An 11,028-nucleotide genomic window follows, 5' to 3' on the forward strand; every position below is an offset into this window, starting at 1 on the left:
TAGGTAGTACCATTCAGGACATAGGCATGGGCAAAGACTTAATGACTAAAACACCAAAAGCAATGGCAACAAAAGCCAAAATAGACAAATGGGATCTAATTAAACTAAAGAGCTTCTGCACAGCAAAAGAAACTACCATAAGAGCGAACAGCCAACCTACAGAATGGGAGAACATTTTTGCAATCTACTCATCTGACAAAGGGCTAATATCCAGAACCTATAAAGAACTCAAACAAATTTACAAGAAAAAAACTAACAACTCCATCAAAAAGTCGGCAAAGATATGAACAGACTCTTCTCAAAAGAAGACATCTATGCAGCCAACAGACACATGAAAAAAATGCTCATCATCACTAGCCATCAGACAAATGCAAATCAAAACCACAATGAGATACCATCTCACACCAGTTAGAATGGCAATCATTAAAAAGTCAGGAAACAACAGGTGCTGGAGAGGATGTGGAGAAAGAGGAACGCTTTTACACTGTTGGTGTGAGTGTAAACTAGGTCAACCATTGTGGAAGAGAGTGTGGCAATTCCTCAAGGATCTAGAACTAGAAATACCATTTGACCCAGCCATCTCATTACTAGGTATATACCCAAAGGATTATAAATCATACTGCTATAAAGACACACACACATGTATGTTTACTGTGGCACTATTCACAATAGCAAAGACTTGGAACCAACCCAAATGTTCATCAATGACAGACTGGATTAAGAAAATGTGGCACATATACACCATGGAATACTATGCAGCCATAAAAAAGGATGAGTTTGTGTCCTTTGCAGGGACATGGATGCAGCTGGAAACCATCATTCTCAGCAAACTATCACAAGGACAGAAAACCAAACACCGCATGTTCTCACTCATAGGTGGGAACTGAACAATGAGATCACCTGGACGCAGGAAGGGGAACATCACACACCGGGGCCTGTTGTGGGGTGGGGAAGGGGGAGGGATAGTATTAGGAGAAATACCTAATGTAAATGATGAGTTAATGGGTGCAGCACACCAACATGGCACATGTATACATACGTAACAAACCTGCACGTTGGTACCATAGAACATAAAGTATTAAAAAAGAAAAAAAAAAACAGTTTCTACAGAGGTGCAACGTATTAGCCACCAATAATACCTTTGCCAACTGCAAATTTTCTCAATTTCCTTGAGCTGCTTACAGAACAAACAAAAACCGGCTTTATCAATTATTCTAACCATTTGCCAGTTACTTAGGTTTTAAGGAGGCTTTGATGTGCTTTAAAACCACATTTGTGTTAAATACCAACGTAAATGAAGCACAGAAATGAACAAAAAGGCTGCAGCGTAGGACTGTAGTTCATGGAGATGGTAGTTCTTCCCCCACTTCAGGATATTTCACTCTGAGGACATTAAACTATCATTAAGATTGTCTTCCCTTCTAGGCCTCAAGGATGGATTTAATTTTGTACAATTCTTAGACTTGATGGCTAATAGCAGTAATGCCGAACACAAACATCTGGACTCACTGTGGGAAATCATCACCTGAGTGAATGGCATGGAAGAGCTTCAGTGCCTCAGCCAGCGATCCAGAAATAAAACGTTAAGTCTTACCGAAGTAAGAAGCGAAACTGACAAGACCTAAAAACTGAACTTCAGGGAACATTCTCCTGCCATCAAAGTGATCGTCTATTCAGAATTTTGATATTTGGAAAATAGCAGGGCAAGAGATGTAGACTATAGGATTTGGGGTGTGTTTTTCTTAAGTAACTCATAAGCACTGTAAATATAGCTAAAACCTTGCACTGTACCCTCAAAGGATTGACAGCACCAAATGAAGAGGGAGATTTTTCATAACTATATTTGAAACCCTGGTCCTTGTCCAACAAGAAGGAGATAAGGTTTCCAAATCCGCATGCTGGAGATTGTGGAAATTCAATATTTCTCTGAATATCTGGGAGACCAGGACACAGGAACAGTGGTTTACAATCACAGAATTACTTTTTCCTGCCCCCCTCCCCCAGTAATTAATGGGATTACTGAATCTAATGGTAGTTCTAAGTCCTTTGAGAAATCTCCAACATCTATTGAATTGTTCTCTGGAGGTTTCCTATGATTGCATCCCTTATGTCAGCGACCCTAACAAGAGACCCAAGTCCTTCTCGGTGACCCCGCTTGTCTTTTGCCCCCGATCTCCTCCACCAAAGCATCAACAAACACATGTGTAATAGAAGTGTCACTGAAAAGGTAGGAGTCATTGCCCTGGGCACAGCGGGGAGACATTTTGTAGGCTGCCACGTCTTACCTGGGAAGAGAGATACTTTACTTACTTATTTTTGGATCAGATCTTTATTTATTTTTATAATTTCGACTTTTATTTTAGATTCAGGGGATACATGTGCAGGTTTTTTTACATGAGTATATTGTGTGACACTGAGGTTTGCAGTACAAATGATCGCATCATACAGGTAGTAAGCATAGTACCCAATAGGTAGTTTCTCAACCCTTATCCACTCCTTCTCTCCCCACTCTAATAGTCCCCAGAGTCTATGATTCCCATCTTTATGTTCATGTGTACCCAGTGTTCAGCTCCCATTTATAAATGAGAACATACAGCATCTGGTTTCTGTTCCTGCGTTAGTTCACTTGGGATAATGGCCTCTGGCTGCATCCATGTTGCTACAAAGGAAATAATTTCATTCTCCTTTATGGCTGTGTGGTATTCCATGGTATATATGTACCACATTTTCTTTATCCAGTCCACCATTGATGAACACCTAGGTTGATTCCATGTATTTGCTATTGTGAATAGTGCTACGATGAACATATGAGTAGATGTGTCTTTTTGATATACTGGTTTATTTTCCTTTGAGTATATACTCATTAATGGGATTACTGGATCTAATGGTAGTTCTAAGTCCTTTGAGAAATCTCCAAATTGCTTTCCACAGTGGCTAATTTACATTCCCACCAGCAGTGTATATGTATTCCCTGTTCTCCACAGCCTTGCTGCCCTTATTATGAATTTTTTTTGACATTTTAATAGCCATTTTGACTGGTGGTGTGAGGTGATATCTCATTGTGGTTTTGATTTTCACATCTTTGATGATTAGTGATGTTGAGCATTTTTTCACGTTTGTTGGCTACTTCTATATCTTCAAAAAGCGCTTTAAAATGCATTATTAGTCCTCTCAGCCATTCCACCATCGGCAACTTCTTAATGGTTGTAGCCACCCTAACCCCTTAACAGCTCATGATTTTTCTGATCCTTCTCACCTCTCCCTGTTTACACCAGTTATGGATTGAATTGTGTCCCCCAAAAAGATATATTCATAGTCCTAACCTCCAGTGCGTGTGAATGGGACCTTATTTAGAAGCAGGGTCTTTGCAGATGCAACAAGTTAAGATGAAGTAATTTAGGTGGACCCTAATCCAATATGACTGGCATCTTTATAAGAAAAGGAGAAGATGCACAGACAGACACACAAGGAGGATGCCATGTGACAACAGAGGCAGAGCTGGAGAGATGCAGTCGCAAACCAAGGAACCAGGGATTGCACAGGCACCAGGAGTAACCAAGAAGAGGCAAGGAAAAATTCTGTCCAGAGCTTTGTAGAGGGAGCATGGCCCTGCTGACACCTTGATTTCAGACTTCTACCCTCCAAAGTGGAGAGAATAAATGTCTGTTATTTTGAGCCACTCAGTTTGTGGTACTTTGTTAAGGCAGGCCTAGAAAACTAATAAAAAACTCCCCTTCCTTCTGTCTCACTCCCTTTTATTTTCTCAGCAGAGATATTTAGTATCTCTTTATTATCTCAACACCTATCCTCAGATCTTCATCTCTGGCCCACAAGCTGCCAATGAATGCATTCTCCTGAATAAGGACAGTTCCCTCTCCAAGAGAAATTCTGCTGCCAGAGGTCAAGAAAAGAAAATTTTTTCTCCATTACCTACAGTGTATTTAGATTAGGAAAACATATAATCCAAGTGCCCAAATTAGATTTGGTGGTCTAAACTCTACAAATTGGCTGTTGCTCTTTAACAAATAAGCACACTCCCGCTTCACATGCATTGGCAGCTTCCCGCTGTCAATAGAGATGAAGACCCCCTGCTTGCAAAAGCCCAGAAAGCTTGCATAAGGTCGCCTCTACCTCCCTCTGCCTCATCCAGTACTGCTACCCAGCTGCCACTCTTGGCTCCACCCACACTGCCTTCTTTCAGTTCCTCATTTTCAACACATCCTCCCTCCACCCTCACACCATTGACCCTGCTACTCCTGCTGCCTGGAACGCTTTCTCCAGATTCCTGCCCTAGCCTGTCTCTGAGGTAACTCTAATCGTCATCTGATCTTAGGTCAACAGTCAAGTCCTTTCCTAAAGCCCCAGGACTGTGATGTATATATCGCATCTCCCAATCACAGACTTTTATGGCACCCACCGTTTCTCTTTAGTAATATTTATTCGTTGTTAATTACAACAGCTCTCTTAATTCAGCACCACAGGGAATTAAGTGATGCTTTCAAATCCCTTTGTAAAACATATTGATGGATTGCCCAGATCACGATCAACACTTGTGGCTTCTGCCACCTGGTAACCTCAACGCCTCTACTCCCACCAGCTGAGCTTATGCTTACTAAGAGTGGGTTGTTTTTGTTCCCAAACCTGTTTATGGCAGTTGTACTTGATTACTATAATTATGTAGTTTAATTAAATATCACATAAACTGATCAAATATGAGCATAAAAAGAGAGTTACTGTTTCTATGAAAGCTCAGTTAAATGCTTTGGAAAGACTTGAAAAGCTGGGGGAAAATAATTGCTCTTAAATTAGTTGCAGGCAAGACGAGTGTAAAAGATTGGGGAAAAAATAAAAATATAAGTGAATTCACTTAGTGAAGACACTTCACAAGTGTCTTTAAGTTTTTCCTTCACTTTAGAGTATCTGAAACTGGAAATTATAGATGATATGTATATCCCACCATTTTGAGTGGGTTTTATGCATGAAAGATAACGTAAACTTTCAATGACTGGATAGAGTCTAAAAGAAACCATCTTGACTCTAACAAATTTAGCAAATGAATGTTCATTTATGTATTTTAAGTAAGAAAATATTTATTATATATAACCATATCTATACGATTAAATATATATATCAAATCATATACATACTTCCCACTTTAACTGCATTTTCCAATTAACTAGTTATTGGTCTTACTCCCATTGGAAAATGGGTTTTCTACAGTAAATATTGACATGATCATTTCATTAAGATTTGACTGTGAGCTGTATTACAAGGAGTACGTGTATGTGGTTCAACACTAACATTCCAAGCTGGGTGCGGTGGCTCACACCAGTAATCCCAACACTTTGGGAGACCCAGGCAGGTGGATCACTTGCAGTTACAAGTTCAAGACCAGCCTGTCCAACATGGTGAAAACCCATCTCTACTAAAAATACAAAAATTAGCCAGAGGCGGTGGCGTGTGCCTATAATCCCAGCTACTCAGGTGGCTGAGGCAGGAGAATCGCTTGAACCCAGGAGGTGGAGGTTGCAGTGAGCCAAGATCCCACCACTGCCCTCCAGCCTGGGTGACAGAGCAAGACTCTGCCTCAAAAAAAAAAAAAAAAAGAAAACAAAAACAAAAAGCACTAGCATTCCAGTCCAGGCACAGTGGCTCAGGCCTGTAATCCCAGAACTTTGGGAGGCCGACGTGGGCAAATCACATGAAGTCAGGAGTTCAAGACCACCTGACCAACATGGTGAAACCCTGTCTCTACTAAAAATACAAAATTAGCCAGATGTGGTGGTACATGCCTGTAATCCCAGCTACTCGGGAGGCTGAGGCAGGAGAACTGCTTGAACCCAGGAGGCGGAGGTTGCAGTGAGCTGAGACTGTGCCACTGCACTCTAGCCTGGGCAACAAGAGTGAAACTCTGTTTCAGAAAAAAAAAAACACACACACACACACACACACACACACACACTAGCATTCCAGTGCTTGACTATGGCACATAGTAAATACTCAGTCAGCATTATTCTGAATAAATTGGAAAATTTCCTTTATTTTTGTCCTGTGCACACATAGCAGATAATATTCAAATATGTGCAAAAAAATTACTCCTCAGAATTCTTCTGAGCAATAAGTGTTAACTTCAACTTTGTGGAAGACTGCTCAGTATGCTGGGGTATGTTTGAGGGCCACAGTATCTTTTCTTTCTTACTGATAGGCTGACTGCCCTGTTTTGTCTGAACAGGACTCCCTGGATGGGGGTGAATCTGAACCAGGGAATAAAGGAGGTGCATTTTACTCTCCTCTCTTTATGCTGTGAGAAATCTATCCTCCTCCATGATCTAGCCTTAGTGAACATAACAGATGGGTTTAATCCATAAAAATGGAAAACTTTTCCCATTTCAACTCCATTTCCTGCCTGTCCAGGTAAAACAAAACCTTCCCTGAGGAAATGATGTAAATGCACTCAACATTCTTAAAAAATCCTACATAGCACAAAATATTGCTAGGAACTGAACCATGTTTCTTTTCATTTACATTTAAAAAGAATTATGAATGGGGTAATGAAAAAAATATAGATGGGAGTTAGGAAAGGCTTTCCAATTCCAGCTTCATTGTGATTTCCTTCACGAAGCTTCAATTACCTTGTCTGTAAAATGGGACTGATAAAAATGCATGCCCTGTCTATCTTATAGAATTATTGTGAAGAATCAAATTAAATGATCTCTATAAAGACTCTTGCAATACTACAAAGGGTGACATAAATATGCCCTGGTATTGTTACTACAAGGTCCCCTATGCCATATTTCCTCAACAGTGTCAGTTTCTGCCCTTCTTCTTTGTGCCTGGCAGGCTGCACTCGATTCATTTCCTTTAGCACAGATACAAGTAATCTTCTGTTATTACAGGTGAAAGGAAGTTGGAAGCTACTGATTTTGGAGTAGACAACAATGGTCTTGCTCCAACAAACCTTCTGGGGAAATCCACAGGACACTCATCTCCTATCTTGCCCCACAATCTTTTTAAGACAGATAAAGAAAGAAGTGTGAGTCAAGGTCCCTGCAAAAACTGTAATTTCATCACCAGTAAGGGTTTAAACTTTAACAGCTTTGGTATCCATCTGTCAAATGTCATTTGTTGGTTCCCAGTAGCTCAAACAAAAGAAAAAACACACATCCACTTCCTTCAATAAAATGTAAAAGTCTACAGTTTATCTATATTTGTGCACTCAAGCCATACTAATTTATTCTACAATTACTTTTATTTTTTAGCATTTTTATTTGGCTCTTATACTACATAATTAATGGTGTTTACATGGAAAGGTTGTTTATGTAAATGGCCTAAGTGGATCACTGAGCAAGCTTTAAAACAAATAAACACTTTTCTCCTTTTAAAATTTACCTCACTGTTCTCTGAAGGTCTGGCAGAAGAGCAGAGTTTTTAAAATGTCAAAGGGGACACAGGAATCAGACTTTTGAGATCCATTCTCCCCTGGTGAGTTGGGCTTATAATTCTGTTTCCTGTAATGGTTGGCCTGGGGGGAGTCAACAGCGACCCCACTGACCCAGCACATCCCAGACTCAGAAGCCTGTCTTTTCTTTGGGAGGTTGCCACTGTTTTTCTCCACGACCTTAAACATAACACAATATCTGGCCCTTACAGATCGTTTCCTGCAGAGTTTGCAGACCTGAGGATGGGAGACTCATGAGATAAATATGCTCACTATAAAGACCAGAAATACACCAGGAAAGAAAACCTATCAAGTTTCTGAACACCTCCACCAAAACAACTGCATCACCTAATTGTGGCAATTACTGAGATTGTCCCTCTTTGTCAAAGTTCAAATTGCACGTTGTTTGAGTGGCAACACAGAGCCAAGTTACTGTAAAACAGAGCTGGCATGACAGTCACTACTTGCCAAGACATACATTATTTTTCTAAGGCATTCTGAAGGGAACATATTGACATCAAAGGCCATTTCTTTAGTCCTGCTCTTCCAGAGGCAAAACTAAGAGGGCAGGAGTGAAGACACCTTCCTCCACACCCACACAGGCCACCTTTCAGAGGCCTTAAGAGGGAAGCCTGGCTCCAGGTCATCTCTGGAAGAATAGGTCATGTGTTCCCTAAAGTACCTTTGGAGTTATGTCAGGAGTTACAGATCAGACTGTGGCAGCAGGTTTTCTCTACACCAGGCTTCTGCCTCAGAGATGACCATTGAAAAACTCAACCCAGGTGAGTTCTGAACATTCTAGCACACAGAGATCCCTGCACCAGTCCTATCCAGATTGGTAGAGCATAGCCTAGAATTGCAGTCCAGACCTAGAGGAGGACATGCAAGTCAAATGCCTAATGACAAGCATGTTTTTTTCTTTGTTTGTTCATTTTTGGGTTTTTTTTTTTTTTTTTTTTTTTGGAAACATACTTTCGCTCTTGTTGCCCAGGATAGAGTCTCAGCTCACTGCAACCCCCGTCTCCTGGGTTCAAGTAATTCTTCTGCCTCAACCTCCTGAGCAGCTGGGACTACAGGCACCCACCACCACGCCCAGTTAATTTTTGTATTTTTAGTAGAGACAGGGTTTCACCACATTGGCCAGGATGGTCTCGAACTCCTGACCTCAGATGATCCGCTCACCTTGGCCTCCCAAAATGGTGGGATTACAAGTGTGAGCCATCGCACCTGGCAATAAGCATGTTTTGAATGAACAAAATTGTACAAGACCCATAACTGTCTTAAGACCTTCACATTCTTAAAACATTCTTTCACATCATTTGAAACATATTAAAAGGTATATACATTTCACACTTAATAATTTTTCTATAAAAGGACTTTTCAAATTTTGCTTGTGAAATTATTTGGCTAAAAGTTAAAATATAATTTCTCTACACTCATCACATATACTCAGGAACTCTCACTTTGTGAGAGCATCTCATCTAAAAACTGTTTTCCAATGTAATGAAGTTGTTATGAATGCTAAACCCAGCCATTAATGAAGCTGACACAGTGTTCGATTTTGTGATCATTTAATAAATGCTTATTAATTTTGCTATGACTGCCTTTTTTTGGTTTTGTAGAAAATCATTTTTCCTGGCCGGACTCCAGATATTTTCCCAAGCAGAGCTCCTTTCCCCAGCACTGCAGGCCCTGGATCTAGAGGCTAAACTGGTCCTCTGAGCTCATGGCAGTCAGCCAGGCACTCCCAAAGAGGGTATCAACCAGAGTGAGTTCTCAGGGATTCCCAGACATTCCACAGGACTCCCTCTAACCAAAACAATAATGGGGAGACTCCGGGTCTTGTGCTATCACTTACAAACCCAAGAAATTCTTACTGATGAAACTCAAATTCTGAAAATTTGTGAACTTTTGGCTCCTTAGAGAAATTTACTCACAACCAGTGCTAAAAGCCTTCATTGTTGGCCTTGGTGAATCCATTCTTTTCCTTCAGTGGATGAAATCAGGTTTCATAAGTCAAAGTGATTTTATAAACCTTTGTCTTCCAACAATAAATGAGATTTGGAAGCTGATCTGGAGTTACATTTCTAGTAAGCTTTTCTATCACTCCGCAATATCTAAGATACTCATGCTCCACCAAGGTGTCAGATCCCTTCTTTAAAGACATCCTATCAGCAACTGTTAGGTGGAGTGTGCTTTACCACTTGACTTTTTTTTTTTTCCAGAAAAACTAAGTCTTATCAGAGTGCATTAACTCAAAAATAACCACAGGCAGTCTGTTGACAGTCACAAAATTCCCTCTTTAGCCTATCAGAAAATGCTGAAGTGACAAAGAACTTGTAAATTCTACTATTTTAATGTGGCTTCCAGCAACATCACATAATCAGTGTGGTTTAAGGAATTCACTCCTGACCTTGGTTTGCTTTGTATCTTTTTTAAAATCACTGAGTACACATTGAATTTATAGTGGGAAGCTTAAGACATCAGACAGCATGAGATGGAATTCCAAATCTACCATTTTGTAGCTGTGAGAACTTCAGCAAGTTATTAAACCTCCATTTCTTCATCTGTAAAATGGTACTAATACTTAACTGCATTGTTCTCAGGATTAAACAGACTAATGAGTATAAAGCTTTTTGTGAGCAATCAATAAATGTTAGCTTTGAGTATTACTATAATTATCATCCATCATTTTCTCATTATTTACTATACCACCATTCAAGCACCTACAACCTCGACTGCTCAGTAGCTTCCTCACCTCCCTGCTTGTTCTACTCTTGCCCATCCTCAACCCTTCTCATCTACTTCCCAAAGCTGAGGGATCCTTTCAGAATGGAAAAGCAATCAATTCACCAGCTTCCCACATAAAACAGAAATGCCCCCAGCTACCCTTAGCACAAACCTGAAAGGCCCTGCATGGCCAGACTCTTGCTTACCCTCTCTAGCCTGTTTCCACCTCTCTCCCCCATTCCCTCTAAGCCTCAGTCATACTCGTCAGTCTTCTGCATACAACCCATACTGCACACCCTCCACCAGACCCTTCCCACATCCTGCAGAGCTCTGTCCCCAACCAACGCCCTTCAAATCCCAGCCCCAAAGCTACCTCTTCAACGAGATCCCACTCAGATCTTTTCTCATATTCCTTCCCTGCAAAGCACTCAGCTGAATAAACGCATTACCTATTTAATAAGGGATGATTTCCTAATGTCTGCTTTCCCACACGATTTTCAGTTTGCAGGAGGGTACAGCTGCCAGTTTTGCTCATCGCATTCCCCATAACCTAGTTCAGCCAAGACCTAGTGGGGGAGGAGAGTAAATATTAAATTAACGAAAGAATGAATGCATGCAGAAGGGTTAAAATGGCTCGGACTCCGCAGCCTCGAAGAGTTGGCTCCCGCACCTGAGGCTCGCTATTAAATGGTTCCTAAACCTGCGGGGTCACTTTTCCGTGTTTTGTTTTTCAGTTTGGCCTTGGTTTGTGTGTTACTCTTCACGAGTCAAGGTTCAGGCGCCGCCATCCTTGAAAGCGTAGGCGGGACCCCATCTGAGATAAACGGAGTCCACCCGGCAGTGCTGCAGGCGTGGGGCGG

The 11,028-nt window shown here is 40.9% G+C and overlaps 1 protein-coding gene across 1 annotated transcript in view; it reads right to left on the bottom strand.

Moving 5' to 3' along the window:
- Positions 1-11,006, bottom strand: part of MEGF10 (multiple EGF like domains 10) — a 397,687-nt gene extending 386,681 nt beyond the window's left edge. Inside the window, exons 1-2 of the mRNA XM_030927482.1 lie at positions 10,839-11,006; positions 10,618-10,734 (exon numbers count right to left, since the gene is read on the bottom strand). The gene's annotated coding sequence lies outside the window, so the exon portion shown is untranslated. The remainder of the gene's footprint in view (positions 1-10,617; positions 10,735-10,838) is intronic.
- Between the last annotated feature and the right edge of the window lie 22 nt (positions 11,007-11,028).

This window comes from Rhinopithecus roxellana, chromosome 3 (assembly GCF_007565055.1).
Source record: "Rhinopithecus roxellana isolate Shanxi Qingling chromosome 3, ASM756505v1, whole genome shotgun sequence".
Taxonomy (NCBI): domain Eukaryota; kingdom Metazoa; phylum Chordata; class Mammalia; order Primates; family Cercopithecidae; genus Rhinopithecus; species Rhinopithecus roxellana.